At 27.9% G+C, this 9124-nt stretch overlaps 1 long non-coding RNA gene across 1 annotated transcript; it reads left to right on the top strand.

Annotated features, from left to right (window-relative positions):
• Positions 1 to 8160: 8160 nt before the first annotated feature.
• On the top strand, positions 8161 to 9124 carry LOC127740711 (uncharacterized). The gene is made up of 3 exons (XR_008001541.1): positions 8161 to 8261; positions 8578 to 8730; positions 9003 to 9124. It is a non-coding gene; the product is annotated as an uncharacterized LOC127740711 (long non-coding RNA).

The raw sequence follows: 9124 nt of genomic DNA on the forward strand, positions 1-9124 counted from the left end.
CACCCTGGAGCTGTACAGGCTTCTATGTGATGAAAGATCTGAAATAGAAAGAGGTACTCCAAGATTAGTTATCAATTATAAACCTCTAAACAAGGTATTAAAATGGATTAGGTATCCTTTACCAAATAAAAGTGATTTAATTAAAAGATTAAATAAAGCAAATATCTTTTCAAAATTTGATTTAAAATCAGGTTATTATCAAATTGCAGTAAAAGAGGAAGATAGATATAAGACAGCTTTTATAGTACCCTTTGGACATTACGAATGGAATGTAATGCCTCAAGGATTAAAAAATGCCCCAAGCGAATTCCAAGAAATAATGAATAATATATTTTACCCGCATATAAAATTTACTATAGTATATCTTGATGACGTATTAATATACTCAAAAGGAATAAAGCAGCATATATATCATCTAAAAAAATTTATGGATATTATAAAAGAACAAGGACTGGTTTTATCAGAAAAGAAAATGAAAATTTTTACAACTAAAGTAAGGTTTTTAGGATATAAAATTTATCAAGGAACTACAGTACCTATTAAAAGAGCTATTGAATTTGCAGATAAATTTTCAAATGAAATAACTGACAAAAAACAACTACAAAGATTTTTAGGATGTTTAAATTATGTAGCGGAATTCCTACCTGGAATAAGAGTCACATGCGAACCTCTTTATAAAAGATTAAGAAAAAATCCACCTCCATAGACAAAAGAAATGACTTCTATAATAATAAAGATAAAAAATGCAATAAAAGAAATACCTTGTATAAGTATATTAGATTCATTGGCTAAATTAATTGTAGAAACAGATGCATCAAAATTAGGATATGGAAGAATTCTTAAACAAATACCTCCTAATAGCTCAAAAGAACAAATAGTAAAATATCATTCAGAAATTTGGAACCAGGCTCAAAAGAATTACCCAACAGTAAAAAAAGAAATACTTGCCATAGTATTATGTGTTTCAAAATTTCAAAAAGATTTATTTAATAAAACCTTCTTAATAAGGACTGATTGTAAAGCAGCACCAAATATTTTAGAAAATGATGTCAAAAATTTGGTTTCAAAACAAATATTTGCAAGATGGTAAGCTATTTTATCATGCTCCAATTTTACTATTGAACATATAAAAGGAGAACTAAATTCACTCCCTGACTTTCTTACTAGAGAATTTTTGCAGGGAAAGAATGGAACAAAAAATAGCCTCCAGTGAAGATTATGGTCAACCTTTTGACTAAATAAAAGAAACGAAATTACCTATTATTGCTGTACCAGCCAAACAATTATCATTAAGACCTATGACAATGTCACAGGTTCTAAAAGCCGCACCATCATCGTCATCACCTTTTAAGAGCCCTTTAATTACTACCAATAATAAATTCACATTATTACAACCATCTGACCTCTATAACACTCAACCCTTGAAAGAACAATTTTCTTACTATGAAAAACCCAATCCTATAAAAATATTAACCATCGAAAAAGAGTGGTTCAAAAAATATAAGAAAATCCTATATAAGACTTTTTCCCAAACACTTTCCATTACATTCCTATTAACCCACAAAAAAACCCAAAAATTCTATGAATTCATATTAGTAGACACCGGATCAATTGAATTAACCCATTATAGGAATTCGAACACCAAACAGCTTATTTATTCAAAAATAAAAATCATAAAAATATTATCTTTACAAGAATGGGAAATACCTCCATATCAGTCTAAGAGTTTCTCACTAAAATTCGAACCCTAGAACTATACCTATTATGATTACCAAGAAGCCTGGAATCATATATTATTTCTATCACCAAGTCCCCATTCGTGGTTCATTTGGTTTAGAAAGGGGATATCATTACAATTTCTCAAATGGTTCCAAGCATGGTTCCAGAATTTTGGATCAATGGAGACTTTCTTCCCAAAAGAAGCCAGTATGGCGTATGAATATTTTAAAAGCAAGTCATCATTCTTACAAGAATATAAATTCATTTCATTCATAGCAGCCATGGGAATAAGCTGGATTATGACATGGGAATATGATTCAGCAGCATATGAAGAATCTCCAAGCATACAATATTTAGTAAGAGTAATAAAAATAAAATGGTGGAACAAATATGATATAAATTTATTAAGAAGAGCAGCTATTGATCAATGGTTAACAACATCACAAAAGTGTCCAGCAATAACAGCCTCAAGCACCACCAATGAACAAATAGCTTATAAAAAAGAAACCCAATTCTTAGCACAGAAGCGACAAATTATGGCAGCTCTAGCAGCAGCAACCTCAGAGGAAGATATTCAAAGCTCTCTACAAGCAATACAAACCGTACCTCTTAGAGAAGACGAAGAGGTCCAATCTAGCCCAGCTCATTACTATCAAGATTCTCAAGACCCATTTGAGATGTAATAAGTACTGTATATGCAATCAATGTAAAAGCCCAATCATAAAGAAAAATGATTTCTATAAAAAAAAAAGTAAAAAGTAAAAAGTAAAAAGTAAACAGTAAATATCGGCAAAGAGTAAAAGCAAACAGTGAATGTCGGCAAAACAGTAAATGTCGGCAAATAGTCCCCAAATAGTCACCATTTGGGGTCTATAAATACCAAAGGCCTCACTCATTCAAGATCATCAAATACTTGAAAGCTCAAGAAATCTCTCTACTCTTATATCTTCTTATTTCATATATTTTCTAAATATTTATAATTATCTTCAAGAAGTGTATCAACTTTGCAAGTAATAAGAGTACAAATTTATCTTTGTAAGCTTACTATCTTTCTCTTCTTTATTCTCTTAGTTATTATCCCTGTTCTTATAACATGAAAGAGTTTCATAAAAAGCTTAAATCTTTAAAGTTAGTTAGAAGAAATATGAAAATAAGAGTAATGGCAATAGAAATGAAAGTAAGAAAATTAATAACTGAATCTTTTGAATTGAAAGAAGAAATAAAAAAGGTGAACAAGAAAATAATTAAAACTAAAAGGTTTTTACAACAAATGAAAACCATAAAATCAGTAAAAATCGTTAGGCAAAGTATTAAGAATAAACGTATTTATCATGTTAGAAGAATGCATTATCTTCATGTGCAAAATATGATGCGTTTTTATGATATACAATCAAGAATACAAGCCCTTAGATATTACAAGCCCCTGGTTTACAATACTCTAACATATGAATTTCATAATTTCTTCCTTCCCAAAAGTTTCTCTTTTTATATACTTTATCTTTATCTATTATAGGTATATACTCCGGCCGGCTTTAGTTTCGTAGGTCGAGTTTGGAACTTGATATCTGTATTTTTGGAATTCTAATCTTTATACATATGTGTTATCTTCCCTTTTGATCTCGTTTATCCAGCTTACGTATATCTTTGCGAGTATAATACGACTTCCTGTTTTTGCTTTTGTTTAACTTATTCTTCAAGACTCATAGATATGAATTCTTTCAACTATATTTATGTACGTATTTCACTTTTAGAGGTCGTAATATTTCGTAACCTCTGCTTTACGACTTAAGCGTAAGGCTCTGTGTGGTAGGGTGTTACACTCATTCCTTTGTTTTTTGGCTTCACAATGACTCCTATGTTGTCTGCTTTCATCCATGCCTCCAACTCTTTAGATCGGACTTCTCCTTTTTCTTCATCCATAGCTGCTTTTTCGCAATTATTTTCCTCATGCCCTATCAAACTGCATAATAACAGAAATTAGGAGATTTTTCATATTTGAAAAATACCTACATGAAATCATCCTCTATGCTCCCTATATTCACATATTTTAGCAGTGGATTTTTTGATATTGAGGTTGATTGTTGCTTTTAGGAATCTTGATCTCTAGCATTTTCATATATATTTCACAACTTTTGACTTCACCCATGACAGAAGCTACCTTTATCCCCAGTTTTGTGGTCTTGCAGTATTCTAATAGGTTCTAAAGTTGTATCTTGATCTCCGCTATTTCGAGTCCTTTATCAATAGGGTCATCATTTCTATCCCATTGTTTGACTAGCAGCCATGAATTTCTGAAGTACCATGGACCCCTTTCATACTTTGTTCAGATATGCTTCTTTGTGGAAAAAAAATCTGATAAATCTTTGGCTTTAGTTCCACTATTCTAGGTCTATCTGAGTTCTTCCATATGTTTTGCATTGTTTTTGTCTGTTAATAGTTTTTCAACCAGGCTATTTTCGCATCCTTGTACTCCTTCTTGAACATCTTCATTATCATATATAATCAGAGGTTCCTCATCTCCATTATCCGAGGCTACGTTTGGGTTGTTTCTATCTATATTGGAGTTTGACATGTGGTTGTGTTTGAATTGAATGGAACAGGATATCACTGAGGTATTGCTGCACTTGGCGTGGTGTGACTCGATGTGAGTACGGACATGGGCACTACACTTCTTCTACCCTAGGAGAACGTGGTGGAAAGACGAGAGAGGAATTTTTAAACAAAATATTTAGTAAATAGAAAATGATATTTGTACACTAAAATCAACTACTAAAATTAGTTACTAATATATTTATATATAAATATATGTGTGATTTAATTTATTTTTAATATATATTTATATTTTAATATTAATTTTATACTAATAACTAATTTTAGTGGCTAATTTTGATATACACGTAACGTAACCTTTCCTAAATAAACCTTATTGGATGCATGCAAGCATGCAAATATGCAAATAGCTTCTGTTTCTGTCGTTCTCAAAGTCTATTCTGGCTATGAAGTATGCTGAAAATGTTAAGTTCGGTGGGCGCGTTAGTTAATTAATTCACTAAGCTTAGCATAGAAGGTACCTTGTCCAATAATGATAGTGCAATGATTAAATATTTGAAATTAAGCCAATGTCAAATAGCCTACAAGAAAAAGTTTATCGTTACCTTACATTGTCGGATTTCAATTTTTTTTTTCAAATTAAAACTACTACTTACACTTCACTCCCGAAGAAGACTGTATTTAGAAAAAAGATATAAATTAAAAGATAAAAATTAAAAAAAATTAATTTTTTATATTATATTTGGTATAAAATATATAAAATTAAGTTATATTTTAATATTATGTTTAATTTAAAATAAACATAAACATTGAATGATAAATTAAAATTTAAATTAAATAACAATATCTTTTAAAAAATATTATTAAAATTTTAATTTCTGTTCTTAAAAATTCTATTTCTTATATTTTTATTTTTAAAAATATTGAAAAGACTAAAATTTTTATATCTAAAAATTGAAATTTTATAAATAAAGAAAAAATTAATTTTTTTATTTTTTTAATATTAAAAAATTAATAGATCATCTTTTTTTTCTTCATCTCTCATTTTTCTCCTAAATGACCAAATAACAGAAAATAATCATTTTTCTTCTCATTGTTTTTTCTTCCTTTTCTTTCATTTATTTTTCCTTCAAACAAACGTAGGTAAGTGTCAATATTCTCGCATTGAAGCAAATTATATATAATAATAATAATAACTCCATTCCTTATGGTTTAACCCCCAACGATATATCTTCATCTTCTTTTGAATAGATGAATCACATGGTCACCGCCTAAAGTCCTAACTAAAGTTTCAATATTTGAATGTTAGAGCAAGTATATCGCTCAAATTTATGCGTCAGTCAAATTAATTAACGTATATTAGATAAAATTCATATTTCTTATAACATTTAAATAAATATATTTTATACTATTTAATCTATACTAATATACATTAGTTAATTTGAAAATTTGATCTGATATAAAGAATACTTTGAAGAATAATTTGATTCACTCATAAAATGAATTTGAACTTTTACTAAAATTGTTACGTTAGTTGTGCAGACATAAAATATAAGAAGCCAAGAACAAAGAAAAAGCTATCGTAGGCGTCAAAAGTGTGACCCACCATGTGATTGTGGCATTAGTTGGGACCCTTTAAAACTTTGGCTTTTGTATTTCTCATATCATAAGCTTGGAATTATAGTTATTTATTATGTTTTTTTTTTTATATTAAGATAAGGACCATAAAGGTGTCCCCACTTGTAACGTTCGAGTTTCCGATCCAATTAAATTAAATTTAAATGTGCCATTCATTCCCTTTCACAGTTTCGCTGGTTACAACTAACAAGTATTATATGATATAAGCTTATTATTATTATAGAATAATCCTCTAAATTGATTTCTAATACTTTTTTTACATAGATTAGTTTTTAATTAGATATTTTTTAATTTCTTTTAATATAAGATGAATTAGTTACAATAAAATGAAAAGGAGAAATTATTCTCTAATACTTGTTTAAAAAAGATACATATTAGTTTTTGATCTTTAAAATTTTTTTTTTATAAATTAAGTTGTTTGATATTTTAAGATATGAGAGACTAATTTTTTATTTTGTTAGAAATTAAAAATGACTAGAAACTAATTAATATTAATATTTTTCAATTATTTTTCTTTGTTGATTATTTTCTATCCTCTATAATTGGTGATGTCAATAAAATAAAATAAATCAGTAAATGTGTACGTAACTCCTGTTGAGCTAAAACATACGACCTCGTAGTAACCAATGTCTTTGTTTAGCCGTTTAGATTTTAGAACAAATAAAACTTCAAATAAAATAATGTCTTCCTAAACCGACCATAAGTAATTAGTAGAGTATAAAATGAAATCAAATTATTAAGGATTTTGGCACGCTCCTTTGAGAATCTGGCAACTTGCCAAAATAAAATAAAATAAAATAAGAGATAAAAAGGATAAACATTTAAATTAATATCCAATAAATTTTAGATATATTGGTTATTCTAATGCATTTAATAAACTTTTAATATATTGGTTATTCTGATGCATTTAATAAAATTTTAATATATGTTAGATAAATAAATTTTTAATAAAATTTATTATAAAATAATTTAAATTTAAAAATATTATTGTAAGAAAAATTAATTTTATTTAAAATAATAAAAGAATAAATTTAATTCATGAAATAATTCTAAAATTTATTGGGGACTTATTTTATTCGAAGAATTTTATAATAACAAAAATTTGTTAAAAATTAAAATTTTCAATCTAATATTTGTTCGAATCAATTTAAGCGTTTACTTGTAAAGTAAGTATCTTGTAAAAATAAAGATTATATCAAAATCTAATTGTATTTATTACCATATTAGTTCTAGTTGACCACTAATGATCTGAAGACTATTTTACGCATGAATGGAATATGGAAATGTATTTTTGCTACCAATGAGTTTCATTAAATATTAAAACCTGTTTTATTTAGAAATTATTTTGTTCATTTAAAATACATTATAAAAAGTCGAATTTGATTGATATGTAAATTATTACTGTTTAAAACCTCGATCAAATTATACTTTCTTTTATTAAATCACTTTGAAAATAAGATCTAATTGAGGTGACACAATCAATTAGTATATATTTAATATTAATTGCACAATTAAAACTAAATAAGATAAAATATGCTTAAAAATTGAATTAAAATTCTCTTAAAAAATATTACACCAAATAAAAGAAACTCAATAAAATAACTTAATTAAATCTCATTAATTTTTCAGAGATTCAGCTAAATCTCATTGCCAAAGTTGAATTTTAGAATATTTTTTAAATTTTAAGCAATTACTAATTAAAATTAGAGAAAATCTTGGGTCAATAAATTTTCATATTTTTGGTTGTTTAGGGTAAATACTAATTGTATTTAATAAATAAATTTTATTAATTTATGTGTATAAATTTTATAAAATATAAATATAAATTATATTAATTAATGTGTATAAATTTTAATAAATATAGATATAAATTATATATTTTTTTATTTAAAATCTTTGTAAATATGGGATAAATTATTACTGATTAAGTATTGATAAAAAATTGAGAATCTTTGTTAGTATTGTAGTATTGTTTGTTAAATTAATTTTCTCTTAAAAACTTGACAGACAATGCTAGGGGACAGTAACTTTTGTGATTGTTAGCCATCAACTAACTATCAATGATGATTTGATGGTGTGAGATTGGTATGAGATTTCATCCAATGGCTCACCTTTCTTTGCTGGTTACATGCTGGCCAAAATTCAATAGAATTGCTGGCCCCTAGACTTTTCCTTAAAATTAATTAAAATTTTAAATTAATAAGAGGACAGTAGAAAAATTGAAAAGAAGCAATGAAAGAGTAAGAAAGAAGTAGCAGAGAGCAGGGTAGTGGCTTTTTGAGTGTCTCATTCTCTCTCTTCATGTTCTGAGTAAGCGAGTGAGTGAAATCTGTGAAAGCAAAAAGCTTTTTTAAGTAAGCAAACCCCTTTTTTCATCTTTTAGTTTTGCTCTTCTCCCTCAAATCTCGCACCCCATTTAGGTTTTTCTTCTTTTTTTTTTTTTATATTTGTTCTTTTTCTTTTTTTTTGCTACCTTCCCTAAGCTGATTCACATTCCTGTTTGGTACACCCATCTTCTTTTTCTTCTTGTTCTTCACTCAAACAAAACCTTAACCTTCTTTGTCACACATGTCAGACTTCTCTGTTCTCTGTCCTCACTTGTTATACTAGTAGCATTCATTTGGTTCGGTAAACAAAGTTCAATTTTTTTATTTTTTTTTTCTGTGTAAGGTCTCACCCTTTTGGCTTCCAATTTTTGATGTTGCATTTGCACTTGCATTGAGGCGTTTTTGGTTGCCGAGATTTTTGGGTGTTACCTTGTTTCTGCAGGTGAAGATGTTCACTGAAGGACTTGACAAAAATGCACTTAGATGGGTTAGAGAGGTAGCTTCCATTCTTGAAATTCAACCCTTTCTTTTTGTTGTTCTTGTTTTCTTCGTTTCTGTGTGTACACAAACATGGGTTTCTCCGAATTTACCTCGATGTGAAGTTCTGATTTTTTTTTTTGTAGAATGTTGGTGATTAGAATTTAGAAGTTTTTAATTTTTATTTAGAAGGAAGTTTTATGAATCAGCAACACTTTACATGAAATTAGTATTTGTGAAGTTCTGATTTTCTTTTATATTTTCTGTTTGGGTTATTTTGTTGGGAATTAGAAGGATATTCCAATCTCCAGCTCCACATTAAGATCTCGAAATGATCCCATCAGTGTAGTGAAGGGTGGTAGTGGTAGAGGGTTTGGGTTGCCACCACCAGCAAAATTCAGAAGTGGGCACAT

This window comes from Arachis duranensis, chromosome 7, assembly GCF_000817695.3.
Source record: "Arachis duranensis cultivar V14167 chromosome 7, aradu.V14167.gnm2.J7QH, whole genome shotgun sequence".
NCBI lineage: Eukaryota > Viridiplantae > Streptophyta > Magnoliopsida > Fabales > Fabaceae > Arachis > Arachis duranensis.